Genomic DNA, 22,803 nt, shown 5'->3' on the forward strand with positions numbered 1-22,803 from the left:
AAATTTAAGAACTATCTTTTTCCAGATTGCTGATTAGGAAGCATAAGCCACAATCTGATGCATTATTTTTTCATTTCTGAATCATTTTGCTTGTTTTCATTTGAGGTTTTTATGAATATACTCTAAAGAAAACTGTTTGACATGCTACAGTTAAATTTATATTATTCTATTTAATATCCTATTTTTCTACCAGACAGAATTGAAACAATGTCAAAATGATTATGCTAATTAAATGTTTTGTCTCATATATTGCCATTTATTTCCGAGGGCTATTGTAAGAAACAATGATATATTTAGAACTGTGAGCACTCACAACTATTAAGTGCTATTCTTACTAATGTCATTGGATTATTAGTGTTAATCAGTCAACATTTGTTGGGTCCCTCCAAAGTACTATGCTAGATACTCATAGAAGATATAAGATTTGATATTCCTCAATGTCCAGAAATTTATATTATAATAAGAAACAGTCAAGTTAAATAGGAATAAAGAAGTAAATGACAATTCAAGGAATGATTAATGGACATATCACAAAACCATACATGACATCTTGATGTGTGGATTATACAGCTATCTAAAAGAGAATTCAGAAGAGGGGCTGATCCCTTTAGCTTAGGATGGGTAAGGAAAACTTTATGAAGCAGATGAAATTTAAGGGATGAGGAGTAGGATTTCTATAAATGTGGAAGAAAAAGGAAGATACTCCAGGCAGGTGGAATAAAGTCAGCAAAAACAGAAAGATAAGGGGAGAAAGTCCAAAATATATTCAGACTTTAGTAAAAAAAACCCATTTAAGCAAAGGAAAAGTTTTTGGAAAGTGAAAAAAAAATGGATATAGGATAAGTAAGCATTTGTTGATTATATAAAGAGTGTTATGTTAGGTGCTTATTAGTATTTATATTTTTCTAAATCAAGGGTCTTCAAACTTTTTTTAAGAAGAAAATTTTCTCAAAACTTTGAGAAAGGCATGAGGTCCTAAAAGGAAAATTCAATTTTGTATAGTGAGGGATATAATGTGTTATCACTGACTGAACTCACCCCATGGCAGGGAATCACCGCAAACTAAAGAGGGAAAGTTGTGGTAGTGATTACTGACTTAGAGATCTTCTGGCTCACAATTCTGAAAAGCTTGAATTTAATCTATAGATTGATTAGTGGGTCCTATGCTAAAAATGTCTGCTTCAATATTTTAGTAGATACATGACCTTGTTGGTGTGGGTACTTTCTATTCCTTCTGAGAATCCATTGTTTATTCAAATCTCAGGCCAAATGTCCTAGCTACTAATGCTTTCCCTCACATTCTATTGTCCTTACTTTGTAAAATCTTGTACAGACTTTTTATGTAAAGGTTGTGTTTCCTTCAGAATGTAAACACCTTGGGGACAGGAACTGTTTCATTTATGCTTTTGTAACTCTAGCTCCTAGCACAATACCTAGCATATTGCAGGGACCTAAAAAAACAAACAAACTTGGTTCTACAATCAATCAACCACCCATCAATGATGTGATAGTGGGAGATTTAACCTCTTTAAATTTAGTTCCTATGTGTTAAAAGTGGGATGATAGTATTTACATCACCTACTTCACCCAGCCACTGGGAGAAAAGTACTTTGTAAACTATAATGTTAATAACTTGATTAACTCTTATTACCCTATTTTCCCAGTAAATACTATGTTAGATATTGTGTTGGGGGAGGGGAGAGGAGGAAAGGAAGGGAGTGGTAAGAGAAAGGTGGTGAAGGCTAGAGGTTAGATTAGGAATACAGTGATGCCCTAATTACGATGAATAACGAATCTCCTGAAATGGTTTCATTATACAAATTCTCATTGCATATTTCTATTGGGCTGGAATCAATAACCATATTTTACACAATTATATCTTCAAATAGTATGAATCTGAATTCATGTGACCACTTTAAGGGACATATAATTTTCACTAAAAAAGGTTTAACTAGTGTTATATCTACTTTTGCCCTCCAAGGAACCTATAATCTAGTTAGTGGGATAAGACTTACCTACATGAAATTGCTAAATTATATGATTTTTTTAAAGTCACTTGATGCTAACACACACTAGTGGCTTCTTCTCATTCTCTTCTCAATTCCATGAGCTCTGGATTCTAACCTTAATACTCATCAGAAATTACTTTCTGTTAGTAACAAGAAGTTAGTAACAATCTCCAAATTGTGAAATCCAATGGCCTTTTCTCAATCAGCAACTTTTTTTGATATCTCAGAAATATTTGACACTATTGACTCTCCCTTCCTACTGAACACTCATTCCTCCCAGGGTTTTTATGATCTTTTAATTTCTTTATTCCTTTCCTATCTGCCAGATTGGCTCTTCTCAGTCTGCTTTGCTGCATTTAAGTCTTTTCCCTAATTGTAAGTAAAAACCAGCGATCTCTGCTTGACTCATTTCTCTTCTTTCCATACAACTTCTCCAGCTTCCATAGATTAAATTAACATCTTTATACAGATGATCCCCACCTCTACATATCCAGACCTAGTTTCTTCCGAGGTTCAGTTTGCCATTACCAATTATCAATTGGACATTTTCCACCAGATGTTCCATGGGCATCTCAAACTCACTAAACATATACTCATTATTCCCCCCCACAAGCTACAGATTGTAAAAGTTAAAATTAAATCTCAATAATAATATTACACTTTAAGAGATTTATTAATGATCATTAGAAATCAAGTAATAAAGAAGATACGAAATAAAGACCACTGCCCATGGCTTAGCCATTTTTTAGTCAACCCCACTCACCACCATCAATGCTGATTCTACATCAGAGAGACAGGAGCCTCCAAAGCCCACACCCTTTATCCTCTGTCTACAGGAAGTATGTAATGACAGGAAGTCAGTGGGCTCTTGGGATATGTAGTTCTTTTTTAGGGTAACAGATTTTCAATCATACACCATTTGCAAACTTTCTTATTTTTGTTAAGAGTACCACTATCCTTCCTTTTAGTCATCCAGGTTTCCAACTCAACATTATCTTCAACACTTCACTCTCATTCACCCCCACTATTCAATCAGTTGCCTGTACCTATATAATGTCTCTCACATTGATCCCCTTTTCTCTATTTATATGGTTACCACTCTAATTTGAGTCTTCATAACTCCTCATTCAGAACATTGCAATATCTTATTAATTGGTCTCCTTATCTCCTATTCCTTCTCTCTTCTCATTAATTTACCCTCCACCTGGGCTGCCAAAGTGGTATTCCTTAAGCAGGAGCCTGATAATATAGGTCCACAAATCACCAGTCTATTTTACTGCCTCTAAGCAAGCTCAAAAAGTCATAGATTTAGAGCTGGAAGGAACAAAGAAGTCATCAAGTCCAACTTTGTCATGTTCAGAGGAGAAAAACGAAAACCCAGAGAGATGAAATGCTTTGCTTCTAGCTAGTGATTTAGCACCATACTAGTAAGTGACTGCAGCAGTATTCAAAACTAGGCTTTCCTGACCCCAAGTCCGCCTTTTTGGTGTTGAAAGAACTTAATGTGAAGGCAACCTCTTTTCAGGCTTTCTGTACATAACTCTGCTTCACCTACTTTATGTTTAAGATAAACTGCTCTACTTACTGTTCCTCAGAAACTGTGTTCTAACTCCCACCAAGATGCTATTTTACATCTATGTGCCTAAAATATTCTCCCTCCTCTTAGAATTCCTAAAGCCCTTCCAAGATCACTCCACTTCTTACATGAAGTCTTTCTTGATCCCCACATTTACGAGTGCTTTCTCAAATTATTTTATACTTATTTTGTCTATATTTTACATTTACGTTTATGTATACAAATTATTGCCTCTGCATTGAATGTATAAACTCCATGAGAATAAGGATCAATCTATATTTGCCATTTGTCAGTATCTTGCACACAGAAAGCAAGTAGTTGTAAATTGTTTGGTAGGTTGTTTGACTTGACTGAGAGGATAGAATTTTCAACTTAGAGTTGGGAAATGAGTTCGAATCTAACCACAGACACTTACTGTGATCTCTAGTAATTTATACTGTCTTATTTCTCATCTCCATATTGAGAATAATAATAGCACTTTCCTCCCAAGTTTGTTCAAGGTTCAAATAAGATAATATATGTAAAGGTCTTAAAATCCTTAAAGTGAAATATAAATATTAAATCTTATCATTGAGTGCCAAAGTATATGATAGAAATAAAAATTGACATGAGAATTTAGAGAGGACTGAGGAGAGAAAAAGATTTCATGGAGAAGGTGAGCACTGAGCTAAACTTAAAGAATGGAAAACAGACATTTTCCTTATGTTTGGCTTATAGATACCTATAATTAGACCAAAGAAGAATGAAGATGATAGATATGCTTGAGGCCTGCAGGATGAGATTCAAGTCTATATGTATTTTCATGTTCCCACTGTCATTGCTTACTATCTAATCTCTTTCCTCTGGCATCCACTCCAAACTTTAATAGGACCTAAAATCTGAGAAAATCCCATATCAAAGAAAGGCATCATATGGTAAGAGATATACCCATCACAGACCGGGTGATGTACTCCTATATACTGACTAAAGCAAGCAAATGAAAAACAACTATGAAGGTGAGCACAAGAGTTAATTAGTTAACTATGAGATCAAACAGGAAGAGTCCTTCCAAGACAGAAATACTGCCTATAATGTCAGATTCTAAGGTTGAGTACCTGCAGTGATGGATCTGTGACATTGTTTTCAAAAGTTGGAAAAAATAAAAACACAGACAAACTCTCCTACTTCTGTCATGTAAGACCATGTTTTTCTGGTTTGAATTAGTTAGAGTGGTTCATTATGGGGTTGGGAGAGAAAATATATTTTAATAGAATTGGCAATAACCAAGTCAGAGGATCCCAAAAGAATAAGCTACTAGGAGTAAAGTTCTTGAGTTTGCTTATGTTAAAACTACTAACACTAATGAACCTAGACAATTTACTTGTATTCAAGTTCTTCATTCCTTCTTTTTTTCTCCTTTTCCTTTTCCCTTTTTTTTGGATGCAAACCTTTTTAAAAATATGTTTGCCATGCAATCAAAGCAGGCTGAAAGTTTGCCAAAGCCAAGATGTAATTGAAAATGCCATTTAAGTCATTGTGTCTTCTCTGTCTCCAGATATATCCTCATAAAAGACTTCTTCAGGTGATATTTTCTTTATTTATTCATCACCACAATTCTGAAGTGAAGAAGATAATTAGACATATTGTGCTGTCGACACATAGTTTATGAAGAGTTTCTAGTTAATTAGTCCTGGTAAAAGGTTTTTATGTAGTCATAATTACTTTATTTTGGGGGGAGGGGAGCAAACATACACATATTTTGTTTTACCTAGTGACAAGTTTGTCAAAGTGATGCTGATGTTTTGATGATCTTTCTACACCTTCCTCAGACTTCCCAGGGCATAATTCAAAGTGTCACAAAGGGATTTTAAGCACCACAATGGTTAAATTTAATAGGAGTTAACTATCTGAAATCTTCACAGATCATTCTGCAAGTTTATTAAGGAAAATATCATTATTTCTTTCTCCCAAATTTTGATTGTTATCAATAAGAGACTCACATATAGAATAGCATGGGAAACAGAGAAAGTAATCTTGCTTTCAAAAAAACTTCTGTAAAGCTCATAAAAAGACCTTTTTTGAGGCTATTTTTCTATAATGAGTTCTGGAATTAGCCACGAATGACAAACCTTATGAACAATCATTATATAGGATATTGTGAAACTGACCAGACTTATTTATTTAAAATAGAGTTATGATATCAAATACCTTTTCATGAAGTGTTTCTACCATTGAAAATGTACAAAGAGGGGCAGCAATATGTCTGAGTGGGTAGAGAGCCAAACCTAGAGACAGGAGATCATGGGTTCAATTTGGCCTCAGATAGGCCACTTCCTAGCTGAGTGACCCTGGATGAGTTACTTAATTCCAGTTGTTTAGCCCTTACCACTCTTCTGTCTTGGAACCAATACCTAGTATTGATTCTAAAACAGAAGGTAAGGGTTAAAAAAAAAAAAGAATATGTACAAAGCATCTACCCTGATCATCCAAATAACTAAGTTACCTAAATGGTTGGGATAAAAAGGTCTAAGAAATAAGAAAAAAATTATTGATTCTATTTTTTTTTTTTACTTCTGAGAAGCTTCTAACAGAATTCCTTTGTCTCAGAGGAGACAAAAGACTTTATCTGCCTCCTCTTGGTTGCAGTGGTAAATTCCTTGGTTACCCTCTATGTCTACATCATCAATAACATGTTTTGTCAGGGCTTAGTCCACTCTTATGTGTTTATGTTTTGCATGGACAAGTGGGGTTTGCAACTATGTATCCTTATTCACAGCTGATCATTTCATCTCCTAAACCAGATTCTGTGAATTTCAAAACTACTCCACCCTAATCAGACCATTCTTTAGATCTGATTTAGCTATTTCCTGATCAATAACAATGGGGATACTTAAAAAACAGAATCAGGTCTTGGAAAACCCACATTCTCCACCCTACTCTGTTTAACAAGATTTTGAAAGGTCTGCATCAAACTCAAGATTCAATTATCTGAGGAGATGGCCTTCAACAGACATGTGCAAAAGAAAGGACAGACCTCTGGGCTGTCCTAAGTCAAGCTAAGTCCTCATTGGTACAGATGAGACGCAGAAAAGTGATGTAAAAACATCCATATAAGGCACGTCAATTTCTGCCTCTTTCTCTTTCCCTGGAGAGACGACTCTGGCTGGCAGAGTGCTAAGCATTCAGACATCTTGGAGTGTTGAATGGTGAGTTTTCCCTGGAGCTGATTTCAGGTTTGGGCATCTTAGCTAAGTCTCTTTGGAGGTCAAGCTGATCCTTTCCTCCTTCACACTCAAACCCTTACTTTCTAGATCTTCTATCTTCCTGCCTGGTATTAGCCCCTTCTTTCCTCCTTCTTAAAATCTTCCCTACTATATCAATCAAATCACCATAAAATTTGGCAGCTGACTTGGGTATTTTATTATTTGGGATTCACCCTTTACAATTCTGATAATTCTCAGGCATGTGTGTCAAAGATGGTACATGGCTTAGTGTTCAATGGCACATGAGCCAGTTGACCATACCACATTTTTCAAAATTTGTTACAACTTCTGGCTAACCTACCTTGTGAACTGTAGTAGCCTATGCTCCTTCATGCTTCACAAGAATCAGTGGCCATTCATGGAAAACAATAGATCATGATGGTTCTACAGAACTATATAGATAGATTTTCTATGTTCAGGAACTATGAGGCTTCCTTAAAGTAGGGTCTCTGCATCTTTTAATGTCTCTTATCAAATTCTGTATTATCAAGAGCTAGGAGACAATTGAGAACTCAATGTTTTAAGAATCTCTAAGTTTGACAAGTTTGAGGAGTCAAATTTAACCATTTCTGCCTTAAGTACTTGCCCATTCATCTGGTTTCTGTTGAAAAGTAGTTAGAACCAGTAGCTTAATCTGAGTCAGGTGAAGAAATCCTATCCATGTCAAGAGTTTTACTGTCTCCACTATGCTACTAAGGAACCCTCTACCCAAGGATTCTGGTTTTCATTATCTATCTTCCCCCTTAGTCTATCTTCTACTTTATTAGTCATATTAACTAGAAAATCTCAAGACAGGTTAAATCCCTCTATCCATACCCTCAAAATCTCTGCTGTTCCAGAGAAAATCCAAGATTTAATTAGGAAAACCTCTCTCAACTCTCCCATAGCATAATAGAAGGAGGAAAAAAATGGATGTTTTAGATTTAGAAATGGAATCTGCTTTCAAGTCATCTAGCCCAACTCCTTCATTTTATAGTTGAGGAACTCATGGTCCCCAAAGGTAAAGTGATTTGGCCAAGGAGCCAGGATTTATTTATATCCAGGTGTTCCGGATCATCAGTCCATTGCACCATACTGTCAGCCAGCCTCTTCACTAGACTAAATGAATAGCCGAAGCTAGTCCTTCAGATCAGAATCATGTTATTAGCAGAGTCTTCCTCCCCTGGTTAAGTCTAGATCTGGAGGTGGACCCTATCATGGACTTCAGTTGAACAAGTTTCGTGTTGCTGGATGTTTGAGAAGTTGTACTCAGGTCCTTCATCACATGGAGTGCAGAAAAGCAATGCAAAGAAGCTAAATTAGGGAACCAAAATATGAGTTGTAGAGCTAAATTATTTAGAAGCAATGACCAATCAACTCTGTATATTTCTTGTTTTTACCTAGTTATTTGCATGTTGTCTCCACCTTAGATTCTGTGTTTCTTGAAAGCTGGGAGAAAGTTGTTTTTGTTTTTTTGCCTTTCTATGAACCCCTGCTGCTTAACACAGTGCCTGATGCATAAGTATGCATTGGACTAATTGATCATGACTACAGAGCAAAAGTGAAGGAGAGGACTAAGCAGAAAAATGAACTGCCATAATTTGGGCAAAAAAAAATTATGCAATATTCTTAATAGTATTAGTAATTCATATCATAGACTTTAATCTTCTTCCAAAGCTAAGCCCATTATATAACTTTATACCCCAGGAAAGAATGTTTTGAGCAAAAGCTAGTTGTGATTTCATTTACTTTGGATCTTTGAGTCTATTATATTGAATGTCACTATTTATATTTTAAGTGACAAAGTTTTGAGTTATAATTAGATACTAATAATGACAACACATTTATGATTGCCCTAGCATCTTTAGAGGTTAAACAGAGAATGGAAAAACTTATAAATTTTCTGTACCTTATTAATGGAATGGAAGGTGCCTCTTTTAGCATATACAAATGGATGGTTTTTAAAATACAAAATCCTTTAGTTTTGTCAACATTTTAAGCTTATTTGTGCAGAACACTAATAATTTGAGATTCTTGATTAAATAATTCTCAATTAAATGTTAGAGATTAATTATGTTAGTACTAATTATTGGTGTCATTACAAAACTAAAGATTAAACTGGAGATTTGGAAATTATTTTTCTGTAATCAAACAGGAAAACAGTGTAAAGGAGAGTAAATCTATGCTTTTACATGACTAGTTAGATGGCTTATGCAATACTACTCAATCTTTCAGTAAGTAACAACTTTGTAAACAGCTTGAAGAAATGAAAAGACAATTCTGACTACCCATTTTATCCCCCTATATATCCTTTGTCTACAAAATTCTCAAAACTTCAAGGGCAGTTTCCAACACCAAAAAAAAAAAAGCTTTGCTGCAGAAGAAAAATGAGCATTGGACCTGCTCAGGCATAGAGTCATTCTTGGTATCTAAATTATTTCTCTAGAATAAATAACGCAGTTTGTTAAGTCCATACTCTATTTGAGGCCTTGAAGTTGCTTTCTAATAGAGATATAAACACTATGTTTTAGCCCAAATAAGAGGCTATCTGGCATTATTGGTGTTTAAGGCAAATATGACCAGATATAACAAAGAAGAAATTTTTGTTTCAAACTTCGAGGTTAATCTTCAATTTTGTAATGACATTGGTAATTTGTGTTGAATTAACATAATAAGTCTCTAACTTAATTGGGAATTATTTCATTGGTAATCTCAGTTGCTGTAGTGTTCTGAACAAATAAGTTTAGATGTTTACTGTCTTTTTAAGAGCACAAGTGACAAGGCAGATACTGGATTCAATTCAACCAACATCAATCTATTGTGTACAGCTTATTGTGTACAACATGCTGATTAAGGTTCTAAGAATACATAAATAATACAAAAACCAAGGTCTCTTCCAGCCACTCTCTTCAAAGTTACTGGTGATTTGGTAATTACTGCAAAATCCAGTGGACTTTTCTCATTTCTGATCTTTTTGGATCTCTCTCTGCAACCTTGATTCCTTTGGTCACCTTGTTCTTGATTTTCTCCATTCTCTAAGTTTTTGTTGCACTACTTTCTCTTGAATCTGACCATTCCTTTTCAGTCTCCAGGTTGCACATGCTAACCATTAATGTTCCCCTAAGGCTCCATCCTGCAATCCTATTCTTTTCGCCTCAACTCCCATTGATACAATTATCATCTCTATGCAAATGATTACCAATTCTCTATTTATTCAGTCCTAAACTCTCTCCTGACTTCAGGTCCAACTACTAGTAGACATCTCAAACTGGATGTTCCATAAACATCTTAAACACAATATATTCAAAACTGAACTCTTTATCTTTTCCCTCCAAAGCCTCCCTTCTTCTTAACTTCTCTGTTGCTATTGAGAATATCACCATCCTCCCAATCACAACCTACACATGATTCTCAATTCCTCACTTTCTTTCACCCCTCATATAGAATCTATTAACAAGTCCTCTTAATTCTATTTTTGCAACACATATGTCTCCTTCTTTTCCCTGATACTGCCAACACCCTGGTACAAGCCCTCATAGCCTTACACTTGTACTATTATAGCAGCCTGTAGGTTAGTCTCCCTACTCCAATACACCCTCTACTCAGTTCTTCCTAAAGTGTATGTCTGACCATATTACCCTAATCAATAAACTCCAATAGCTCCTTGTTATTTCAAGGATCAGATATAAAATCCTCTATTTGACTTTTAAAGCCCTTCTTAAACTCTTTCTTTTTCTTTCTTTCTTGTTCTCTCTTTTCTTTCTCTCTTTCTCTTCTTCCTTCCTTCCTTCCTTCCTTCCTCCCTCCCTCCCTACCCCCTCCCTCCCTACCCCCCCCTCTTTCTTTCTTTCTTTCTTTCTTTCTTTCTTTCTTTCTTTCTTTCTTTCTTTCTTTCTTTCTTTCTTTCTTTCTTTCTTTCTTTCTTTCTTTCTTTCTTTCTTTCTTTCTTTCTTTCTTTCTTTCTTTCTTTCTTTCTTTCTTTCTTTCTTTCTTCCTTCCTTCCTTCCTTCCTTCCTCCCTTCCTCCCTTTCTCCCTCTTTCTCCCTTTCTCTCTCTTTCTCCCTTTCTCTCTTTCTCCCTTTCTCTCTTTCTCTCTCTTTCTCTCTCTCTCTTTCTTTCTTTCTTTCTTTCTTTCTTTCTTTCTTTCTTTCTTTCTTTCTTTCTTTCTTTCTTTCTTTCTTTCTTTCTTTCTTTCTTTCTTTCTTTCTTTCTTTCTTTCTTTCTTTCTTTCTTTCTTTCTTTCTTTCTTTCTTTCTCTTCTTCTCTATACATACTCTATGGTCCAGAGACAATGGCCTCCTTGCTTTCATAATTCTGCAAAATCAAATAAACTTGGAATCCCATACCTCCCTCATCACCTCCTGTCCCTGGGGCTTCTACCTCCCTCTGATTGGAGAGAGCAAATGATAGACATTAGAGAGCTCCTCTCAGATTTTCCACTATTTAAGGATAGCACCCAGGCAATTCTCATCATTTCCTACCTAACTACTTTCCAGGACTTCATCATCTCCTGAAACTCATTATTCTGCAAGATGAAATCAATGCCCCACATTTTATATTTTTTGTGTTGTCTTTCCCATTAAACTGTGAACTCCTGGAGGACAGAGACTTTCTTAAGCCTTTCTTTATGTTTCCAGTGTCTGACACATAGTAAACACTTAATAAATGTTTACTGACTAATTCTCTTGATACATAACACTCCATCACCTGGCTCCATATAGTTTCACTGAAGGTCCTCACAGTCTAGAATGCCCTCTTGGCTTACTGCAACTTGCAGCTAAAATATTATCCTCTGCTGAAACTTTTCCTGGTCTTCCTTAATGCTACTTCCAATTTATGTTGCATATATATTTTCTGTACATAGCTGTTTGCATAAAATAAAAAATTTGCATTGATTTAAAATTAAAGATTGAAGCAGAAATTGTTATACTTCAGGTGAACTCAAAAAAAAAAGAAGGGTAGCACTCATGATTTCAAACAAGGCTACAGTAATAAAGATATGATAAAAAGAGACAAGCATGGAAACTATGCTTAGAGGCACAATAGATAATATCAATATAAAAATTTAATATATATCCACCATAGCATGCCATATAAATATTTAAAGGAAAAATTAATTGAATCACAAGGAGAAAATAGACAAATTATAATAGTGGAGGATCTCAATGTAGTCACTTTTGGACTCATGCAAACCTACCAAAGATGAAAAGATAAAAAATGGTAAAAGACCTCAACAGAACTTTTAAAAAATTGGAAATGATAATCCTCTGATAATTAAAGAGAAGGGAGTTTTACATTTTTCTTGGCCAAAATCAATAATGTACTAAAGTATTAAAGATCTCAAAAACAAATATAGAAAATCAGAAATAATAAACATATCCTTAGTAACCATAGTACATTAAAATTATATTCAACAAAAGGTCTTTGAAGAAAGAAATCAAAATTAACTAGACCAAATAACTCATTACTAAAGAATTAGTGAGTCAAAGAATAAATCATAGAAACAATAGAAAAATGTGTTCAATAAAGTAACAAAATACAATTAGAAAGCACAGAAACAAATGCAATTTTCCTTAGTAAATAGTATCTATCTAAAACCAAAAGTAGATATGTTATGTAAAAAGTTAGGAGATCTTTTCAATAAGAACAGGGATAAAACAAGAATGCCTATTTTAATACTACCATTTAATATAGTGCTAGAAATTATAGCCATAGCAAAAATGCAAGAATAAAAGTGTTGAGGATATAAACAGACAAAAAAGAAACTAAACTTGAGTTTCATTTTGCAGAAGACATGAGTTTACCCAACAAAATACAATCAGGAACTACACGGATATAATTACAAAACACTTTATTAAAAAAGATAGGCCCAAGTAATTAGAGAAATGTTAATGGCTCATGGGTAGGATAAGCCAATATAATAAAAATGATAATAATAATTTAAATTACTTATTTATTCACTGCTATGAAAAATTAGCCAAGGACTTCTAGAACTAGGGAGGAAAATTCATCTGGAGGAACAAAAGAACAAAAGGAAATATTCTTTAAAGAGGGACAGAAAGGGCTCACACTCTACTAGAAAGCAATAATAGTTAAAATGTTGGTACTGGTTAAAAAACATAGAGATCAATCAATAGATCAGATTAGAGTCTCAACATTAAGAAGCAAGTAAACAGAAAGACCTCAACTATTAGAGTAAAGCCTCACAAGGTGACAAAAACTGCTATGAAAACTGGAAAGCAAAGTGGCAGAACATCACACTGTATTCTAAGATAAGTTCTAAATGCATTTATGACCTAGATATAAAAGGTCACTTCATAAACAAGTTAAAGGAACAAGGAAGAAATTACCTTTCAGATCTAGGAATGGGGAAAAGCTCCTGACCAAATAAAGGGTAAGAAAGGGTTGCCAAATATAAAATGGACAATTTTGGTTACATAAAATGTAAAAGTTTTTGTATCTATACTAATATTGGAAAAATCACAATGGAAACAATAAACTAAGAATAAATCTTTGCAACAAATTGTTCTAATAAAGATCTCATTTCCATGATATATAACAGATTTGAATTTACGAGCCAAGAATTTATCAGAATGAAAATATCTAATTGATAAATGGTCAAAGGGTGTGAACAGATAAATCTCAAGATGAAAAAAAAATTCAGGCTATCTATAATCTTGTGAAAAAATATTCTAAATCTGACACTTAAAATGCAAATTAAAGCAGCTCTAAGGTTCTGCCTCATACCTTTCTGACTGGAAAAGTTTTTAAAAAAAGAGGAAAAGGGGAAATGACAAAGATTAGAGAGACTACAAGAAAACAGGTGTACTGATTCACACCTGTTAAAAGTAGTGAATTAGTCGACTATTCTGGAAAAGCAACATGAAACTATGGTCAAAACTGTTACTTAACTGTGTTTTGTCACTAATACCACTAGTAGGCTTATTCTTCATAAAGATCAAAGAAATAAGGAAAAGTCCCATATGTATCAAAATATTTAGCATAGCTCTTTTTGTAGGAAAAAAAAGAACTAGAAATGATTGGTGGGAGAGGTTTCATCTACTAGAAATGGCAACAAATAATTATATACTAACATAATGGAATGTTATCATGCTAAAAAAAGCAAAGATATTATTTGTTTCAGAGAAATCTCAGAAGACTTGAAGTCGTAATGACAAGACCTGGTGGAACCTGAATTTTCCTGGCAAAATCTTCAAGAATAATGAGTTTCCTGAATAAACGATGAGGTTTTGGATTAGGACTTAAATGAAAGATATTTAATATAAATACAAAAGTGGCACACCTACACTAATATAATGTAATATGTTAATCTTGTATTAAACACAAAACAATGCATATATTACAATACAAAATTCAACCATAATATAAGTAAAATGAAAATTCTTTCCTTGATGGAAGTTTGTTCTGTAACCCTCTTTCCTAGAATGTTTTTATTCCATAAAGACAGATTTCATTTAGAGTTTTATGTAGATAGAAAAAAACTTTATGTAATACATGTGTTCTCTTTTTGTAGGCTATGGTATTAATTAATTTCCACTCGTATAACAGGAAAATTTAAAGATTTCAACTCCACTTACTTAATCAAACTCTGATTTTCATGTTAGAGCAAGTTTGTCATGGGTCTAAATTTTTTTCTCCAATCTTTACTCTCACTAACTTTCAAAAAGACACAAAAAAGAATTATGTGCCAAATGTAAACCAATTATACAGGGGTGGGGGAAAGGAAAGAAAAAAGTCACAAAGTTAAATCCTTATGAAATAGTTTTGGAAAAAAACTAATTCTTAAAACCCTCAATAACCAACTTTCCTTCATCAGTCTTCATGCTTCTCCTGACAGGGACAAATGAATCTATGATACAATGAGTTTCTGCCAGGAAGTTATGTTGTGACTCTCTCCTACTACAGAGATATTGCTGACACACTTCATAGACTTCCTACTATCTACTGGCAACATACTACAGACATTGATTCTGCCTGATCAGGAGGAATGGAGGAAAGGAAGTATGCTCTCTTCTACTTAGAGGTTGATTATGGGTCTTCAAGGCTATAGGGATTCTGCTTCTGATTCAGCCATTCAGGTCTACTTGTTGTCACTCACATACAATACTGCTCCTCTGAGTCTTTGTATTGGCTGTCTCCTATATCAGAATAGATTTCCTTCCTCATTCTCACCTCTACAGATCCCTCCTCCCTTCCTTCAAGATTCAGCTCAAGCCACATTCTGTATAAAGTTTTCCCTATGCCCATAGCTTCCAAATTCTTCACTTTTTAGGTTACCTTTCATCATATATCTCTGTACATGTCTTGTATGGACCTATTTATTTATCTGTTATTTTCTCTACTAAAATGTAAGTTTCTTGAGAGCAAAGACAACTTCTGCTTTTCCCTTGTATCCCCTGAATATAGTACAATGTCAGACATATTGTAAATACTTAACAAATGTTTATTTATTGATTGATTAGGGATTTTCTAGCTTCCAAGGATATCTGGTCCCCAGAAAGAGGGGTGGGGGAGAGCATATATCTAGAGAAAGCATGGCCAAAAGAAAAGAAAAAAATATGGGAAGAAAAGAGGGATCGAATTAGAATAGATGGTTTAGTACTTGATTGTTTCTGGTTCTCTCCATATCATTTCCTTCACAAATTATTATTTTAAGAGAAAAGTACAAAAGGGAAAAAATGGAAGATTGAGTAAGATCTATAAAGGCAATAATAGAAATCAGAAGAAGATCAAATTTAGTCCATCAGAAGCTTTAATTCTGAGAAAAAGAGATTAAAGAAGATATTAATAAGGATATAGTACATGAATAAGAGAATAAAACTGAAGAAAAGAGAATGCTTTAATAAAAAGAAAAAAGCAAGAAAAATCTTCTCAGAAAAAGACCAAACAAATACTAATAAAAGAGTCTGAAGAGAGGCTTGGCTGATGATTTTGAGTTAACTATTTAACTAGAAGTGGGGGGGGGGGGTAAGGGGGAAGAAATAGATAACAAAATAAATAAAATAGAAAAAATCAATAATTTAAGCATAAATCCAAGAAAGCATTGAGGGGGGGGGAGAGAGAGAGAGAGAAGATATAATGAAAGAAGAGAGGGAAATATATAGATGGTGAAAGTATGGATAAATTGGAGGTCTAGTGCCTTTGGAAATAGAGTTGCATCAAAGAAATTCAAGCAAAAAATAATCACACAGGGACAGCATAACTTAAAAAGGGATAAAAATAATCTTTTAAATATAGTAGACACAAGTCAACAAATGGACAATCCTTAAATAAGTACAAAAGAGATATTATAAATTAGAGAGAAAATAAAATTGACAAGGGGGAAAACCACAGAAATGATAAATAAATCTCAAAACTGGTTCTTTGAAAATACTAATAAAATTGGTAACCCCCTGTGAAGATTAAATTTAACTCTCCCCTGATTGTGAAGATTAAATTGTAACCCCTGACTATTTTTAGATTTAATAATCAAAAGTGTAAACTCCCTACTTAAAAGCTGAGTGGGGAGATCTGCCCATTTTTAGATTTAATCACCAATGATGTAAACACCCCATTCACACTTGAGTGGGGGAGGTCTGTGACCCACCTGTGCAATAGTGGGTGACAAATCAGAATTAAATTAACTGCCCCTGGGCAGTGTTAAAGCAAAACTTCAACTGTGATTGGTAGATATAAAATTAGGGGAAGGCACAAGAAGTGATGCAAAAGAAATGTTTTTAAAAGGGAGTTACAACTTCCTGAGTCAGTTCTACTTGGAGTTCTACTTGGAGTGGAGGCTGAAGAAGAATCTGCTGACTGGACCTGAGACCCTGTTCCTGTTGAGACTGTCCTTAAGTCTATTCCTTTGGACTGAAACATAGTGAGTGAAAAGTTGACTCTTAACTGCTGGATTTTTTCTGAAGAGACTAGCCTCAGGAGAGATCTATGCTCTTGAGAGAGGCTCCCTATATCTCCAGGTCCTGTGGGCTACAAGGGCCAAGGCCCACTAAGGACTAACTCTCCCTGCCTGGGTTGAGTAAGAGGCCAGAAGTTAATTACTTAGTGTTTAGACTATATAGTTTACCCTGTTGTCTTTCTGATTTCCTACTTCATTCTTTTCTATATTTAGTAAATAAGTTGTAAATAAATCTCTTTAGAATAAATTAAATTCCTGGCAACCCTATTTTAAATAAATCCAGTCCAATCTTTTTTATAAATTAACCCCTTTTTCCCTCTATGCCCCTTAGCTAATCTAATTAAAAATAAAAGAGCAGCAAATCAAATCAATAACATAGCTAATGAGCAAGGTGAAATAATAGCAAAGCCAGAAGAAATAAAAAGAAAAATTCAGAATACAGTATACCTAGTTATATGGGAACAAAAATGAGAATACAAAGGAAATAAAGGAATACATCAAAAAACATAAAATATTCAAGCTATCTGAAGATCAGAAAGAAATCTTAAGTAAGTTAATCTCAGACAAACTCAGATAGGAAAATAGATCTAGTGGGGTTGAGGGGGAGTAGGAGAGGCAAACTGATTCTCATGAATTCACAGATGATTTCTTTCAAACTTTTAAGGATCACTGGTACCAATATTTTGCAAATTATTCCCAAAAATTGAGAAGGAAAGTACCTTATTACAATCCTTTTATAAGATAAAGACCTAATACTTAACCCAGGGAAAGATTAAAGAAAAATAGATTCCATTACAAAGTGCTCCTTAAAGAAATAAAGAACAATGTAGATATCTGGAGGAATATTCAGTGCTCATAGGCTGTGCCAATATAATAAAAATGACAATAGTAGACAAGATTAATTTACACTTTTAATACTATATCAATTCAAATTACCAAGAGAATGCTTTATAAAACTTGAAAAATAATTTTAAAATTCATTTGAAAAAACAGAAGATGTAGAGAATCAAGGGAAATATGATAAAAAGATGAAGAGGGAATAGCACTTCCAAAACTCTAAGTATATTATAAAGCAGCAGTCATCAAAACCATCTTTTATTAAAGAACTTAAAAATTTTAAAGTTAAAGAATAGAGAGAGGAGTCAATAAAACAGACTACACAAGGGAAATTCAGAAAAAAATAGAACTCGATAACCTGGTATTTGATAGAGTTAAAAACATAAATCAAGGGGGGAAACTCCTTATTTGATTAAATTAATTCTGAGAAATATGGAAATATATATTACATGAAAGTATGGGTATAACATTTCAGACTATTCACTGCCTGGAGGAAGGGAGAAGAATATCTGAATTTTGTCAAAAATGAATAGTAAAAAATTGTATCTACATGTAACTGAAAAAATAAAAACATTTTTTAAGTCTTAAAAAAACTTGCTGGGAAACCTGGAAAGCAGGCTTGTAGAAATTAGGCTTAGATTCACATCTTAGACCATATTCCATATGTACTAATGGATACATGACATTAATATCAAAATTTAGTTTAAAAAGAAACAGATCATATACTCCTTATAGCTATAGATAGGAGAAGAGATTTTTTTAACCCTTACCTTCTGTCAGTACTAAATTCCAAGATGGAAGAGCAGCAAGGGCTAAGCAATCAGGGTTAAGTAACTTGCCCAGGGTAACAGCCAGATCCTCCCATCTCCAGGCCTGACACTCTATCCACTGTGCTACCTAGCTACCCTAAGAGATGTGTTCTTAACCAGAGAATAGAGGCAATTATAAAGGCTAAAATAGATACTTTTAATTACTTGAAACTGAAAAGCTTCTACAAAGACAAAATGAATGCATTTGGGATGAGAAGGAAAGCAGCTGAGTGAGAACAAATCTTTGTATCAAATTTCTCTGTTAAGTGTTTGGTACTGAAGATATATAAATGATTGATAAATGTATATAACTAATTGCCACTATTCCCTAATATATAGTCTAAAAATATATACAAAAAGTTTTCAAAAGAACTGCAAGTATTCACAACCGCATGAAAGAATATTCTTTGTAGTGAATAATAAGAAAAATGCAAATAAAAACAGCCCCAAAGTTTCACCACACACCCTGAAAATTGGCAAAAATATCCAAAAAATGGCAACAGTTAATGTTGGAGGTGCTGTGGGAAAAATGGACACATGAATACATGGTGGTGGTGCTGTAAAATGGTAAGACCATTTTGTAAAGCAATTTGGAATTATACATTATGTCTACATCTTTTGAACCAGAGATTCCATTACTGGGCTTGTAGGAAGAAAGTAAAACTAAGGGGGAAAGTCCCTACATATCCCAAAATGTTTATATCACTTTTGTGATAGCTAAGAATTGGAAACAAATTCCATTCAAATAGGAAATGGCTAAACAAGTTGTGGTACATGAATGTAACAAAATATTGCTGTATTATAAGAAATAATCTATATGATAAGTACAAAAAAACCTGGCAATATCAATATGAACTGATGTAAATTGAAGTAAGTAGAACCAAGAAAATAATATACACATTGCGTCAATGTAAATGGAAAAACCAACTATATACCCAAAAAATCCAAAGTAAAAGTGACAAAATTATAAAGATCAGGTAGGTCTTAAATGAAGCCCTTAATGGAGGTGGGAGGTCCAGGTATTGCACATTGCACATAATTTGGATTTTTTTCAATATGTTGTACTATTTTTTTCTACCCTAAAAGAATAGTATTTGTCATAGAGGTTTACTCAAGAAATGGGAGGGTGAGGGATATTTGAAATAACTATAGCAATATTTTAAAAAATGATAAAAACCCAAACAACTCTAAATGTAAATAGACTAAATAAAATTATTATGAATGAATAAAAAACAAATATTATAATTATGCTATGAGATAAAGGAAAAAGGAACATTCATAGTACCAATAGATTAACAAGGAGATGACGTTATGCTCAAAGGAACCATAGACAATGAGTGACCATATTAAACAGCTGAAAAACTGCACAGCATCAAAATTCATAGAAGGATAATTAAACTGCAAAAAGGCAGGTATAGTAACACAGTAAAAACGTTAATGATCCTCTTTTAAAACTGGACATCTATAACAGAAGATAAAAGGGGAAATACAGAATTGAATAAACTGGTAGAGATTTTACAGCTGAAAGCTTTATGATGCTTTTTTACAAGACAATTAAAAATATATTAATTTTTCAAAACTATATGCCCTTAAAGATGAAGAAAAAGACAACACTTTACCAAATTCCTTTTTTAAGACAAATATAGTACTAATACCTAAAAGGAAGGATAAATTAAAAAGCGAGCAATATACAATTAGTGACTATTGATTAAAATTTTTGAATAAAATCCCCCAAATTGTTTACTCTTATCTAGTTGGGTTTTACAAAGGAAGCATGGATGTTTCAATATTTGAAGAACAACTAATGATCATATTAATAGTAAAACACCCAGAATACTTTATCAATAAATATTCAACAAGCCTTTTGACAATATACAATAATCATGCTTAAAAACAAAACAAAACAAAACAAACAAACAAACAAAAATACTGGAATAGATAGGTGGCTTAGTGTATTGAGAGCCAGACCTAGAGATGGGAGATTCTGGATTCAAATTTGACGTCAGACACTTTCTACCTGTGTGACCATGGGCAAGTCACTTAAAACCCACTACCTAGTTCTTAATCACTCTTCTGCCTTGGAACCAATATACAGTATTGATTCTAGAATGGAAGGTAAAGGTTTAAAAATATTAAACTTAAAAAAACATATTTTTAAACTTCCCATGTACTATGTAGGCATCAAGAGATTTCTTTTGTAATATAATAAAATATATCTGTCTAAAACCAAAAGCTATCATTATATGCAATAGGAAAACTCTAGGAATCTTTCACTCAACATAGAAGTACAACAATACCTCTGTGCCATATTGTTTGTTTGACATAATTCTAGAAATGCTAGCAAAAAACAATAATGACCAGAGAAAGAAATTGAAGGCATGAAGATAAAACAAAGAGGAAACAAAACTAGATTTATTTATTAATGACAATGGTTTAAACAGAAGGTGCTAGGAAATGACAAAGAAACAGAATGTGAAAATCAATAACTTCAATAAAGTTATAGGCTATAAAAGAATGTCCCCTAAAATCAATAGCATATCTATAGAACTAAGATTCTTAATTTGTAATCCACAGACTTCAAAGGAGTTTGTGAAAAGAATTTAGGGCATCTATGATGTTGTATAGGAAAAAGTACATCTTTATTTCCATATAGTTGATTTCCTTTGTAATACTCTGCATTTATTTTATGCATTTAAACAAATTATTCTGAGAAAGGATCCATAAGTGTCACCAGAATGCTAAAGAGGCCCATGACACAAAAAAGTGTTAAGAACTCATGCCATAGAGTAATTAGTATATCCATAAAACAATGAAAGAAAGGGAAATTTCATTCCATAAAACTATAAAATATATAAAAGACCTGGAAGTCAATCTATCAAAGTTCATTCAATACATGTATAGATAAAATTTCAAAATGATACAAAAAGAAAGAAAAACTTGAATAAGTGGTGACTATTAAGTGCTTATGTCCTGGCTGTGCCAGTACAATAAAAATGTCAATGCTATTAACATTCATTTTTGTATTTAAATGCTATACCACTCAGACAATGAAAGGGATAGTTTACAGTTAGAGAAAATTCACTTGGGGGAACAAAAGATATAGCATATCAATGGAAATAATGAAAAAATGGTAGGAATGCAGGATAAATAACAATTGCAGGCCTCAAACTATATTATATATATATATATATGTAAGCATATATGCACATTCAATTTATCAAATCTGTTTGGTACTGGTTTAAAAATAGAAAAGTAGATCAGTTTTCTAGACTGAAATGGACTGAATAGTGGACTTCAAGAAAACAAGTTCAAATCCCTTTTTCAGACATTTATGATTTGTATGACTCTGGGCAAGTCATTTAACGCAGTCCCAATTTCCTCATAAGTAAAATAGGGAAAATAATAGTACCTATCTCAAAAATTTTGTGAAAATCAAATAAGATAACATGTAAACACTTTGCAAATGTTGAAGTATTATAGAAATGCTAGTTATTATTAGTAGTAATAAACTCAATAACCCAAGTTTAATAACTCCAAAACATAAACTACCTAAGAAAGAATTCTCTATTTGGCAAGAATTTCTGAGAAAATGAAAAAGCAATGTGGGAGAAATTAGATTAAAAACAATTTCTTAAACTATATAATATAATAAACTCAAAATGAATATGTTGCCTGGATATTAAATATAACGTATTTTAAAGTAACAGAGGCCTATTATTAATAGATTTAGGTAAAGGGGAAATTATTTTTTGTTGTTCTTTTAGTTCATTGTTTTCTTTTCTGAGCATTTATTATATCTGTCTTATCTGCTCACTTCAAATGAGCAACTTTTTAAAACAAAGAATAAAACCCTTATAACAAATATGCATAGTCTGGCAAAACCAATTCCCACCTTATCCATGTCCAAAAATGTCTGTCTCATTCTACATTTTAAACTCACCGAGTCTCTTAAAAGAGGTAAACAAACACGGCATGATTAAGCTTTAGTTGAGGGTGTGTTCTTAACAAAATAAGAGGCAAAAACAATGAGAAGAAATAAAATATATCACTTTAATAATATAAAAATAATCATTTTTTATTTTATTTTTAAAGGTAGCAATGTAAAATGAGGAAAGGGCATCTAGGAAAATGAAATATTTGTATCAATTATCTCTGATAAGGGTCTGATACCAAAGATATATAAACAACCAATAAAAATATATGACCAAATTTCCTTCCCCAAAAGGTAAGCTGTCAAAGGATATGAACAAAGTTCTCAAAATAGAAAAACTATTACAAAATACATATGTAAATGTGTTTGCATGTGTGTGTGTATGCATAAAGACTAGACAAGTGTTTTTATTGTAATAAGGAGCTCTCAGATGAAGAAATTCCTTCCAAAAATGCAGGTTGACACTTTTTCTGCAACATATATTAAAGTACTAAGTTAAGTGAC

The sequence above is a fragment of the Monodelphis domestica genome, chromosome 1, assembly GCF_027887165.1.
Source record: "Monodelphis domestica isolate mMonDom1 chromosome 1, mMonDom1.pri, whole genome shotgun sequence".
Lineage (NCBI taxonomy): Eukaryota > Metazoa > Chordata > Mammalia > Didelphimorphia > Didelphidae > Monodelphis > Monodelphis domestica.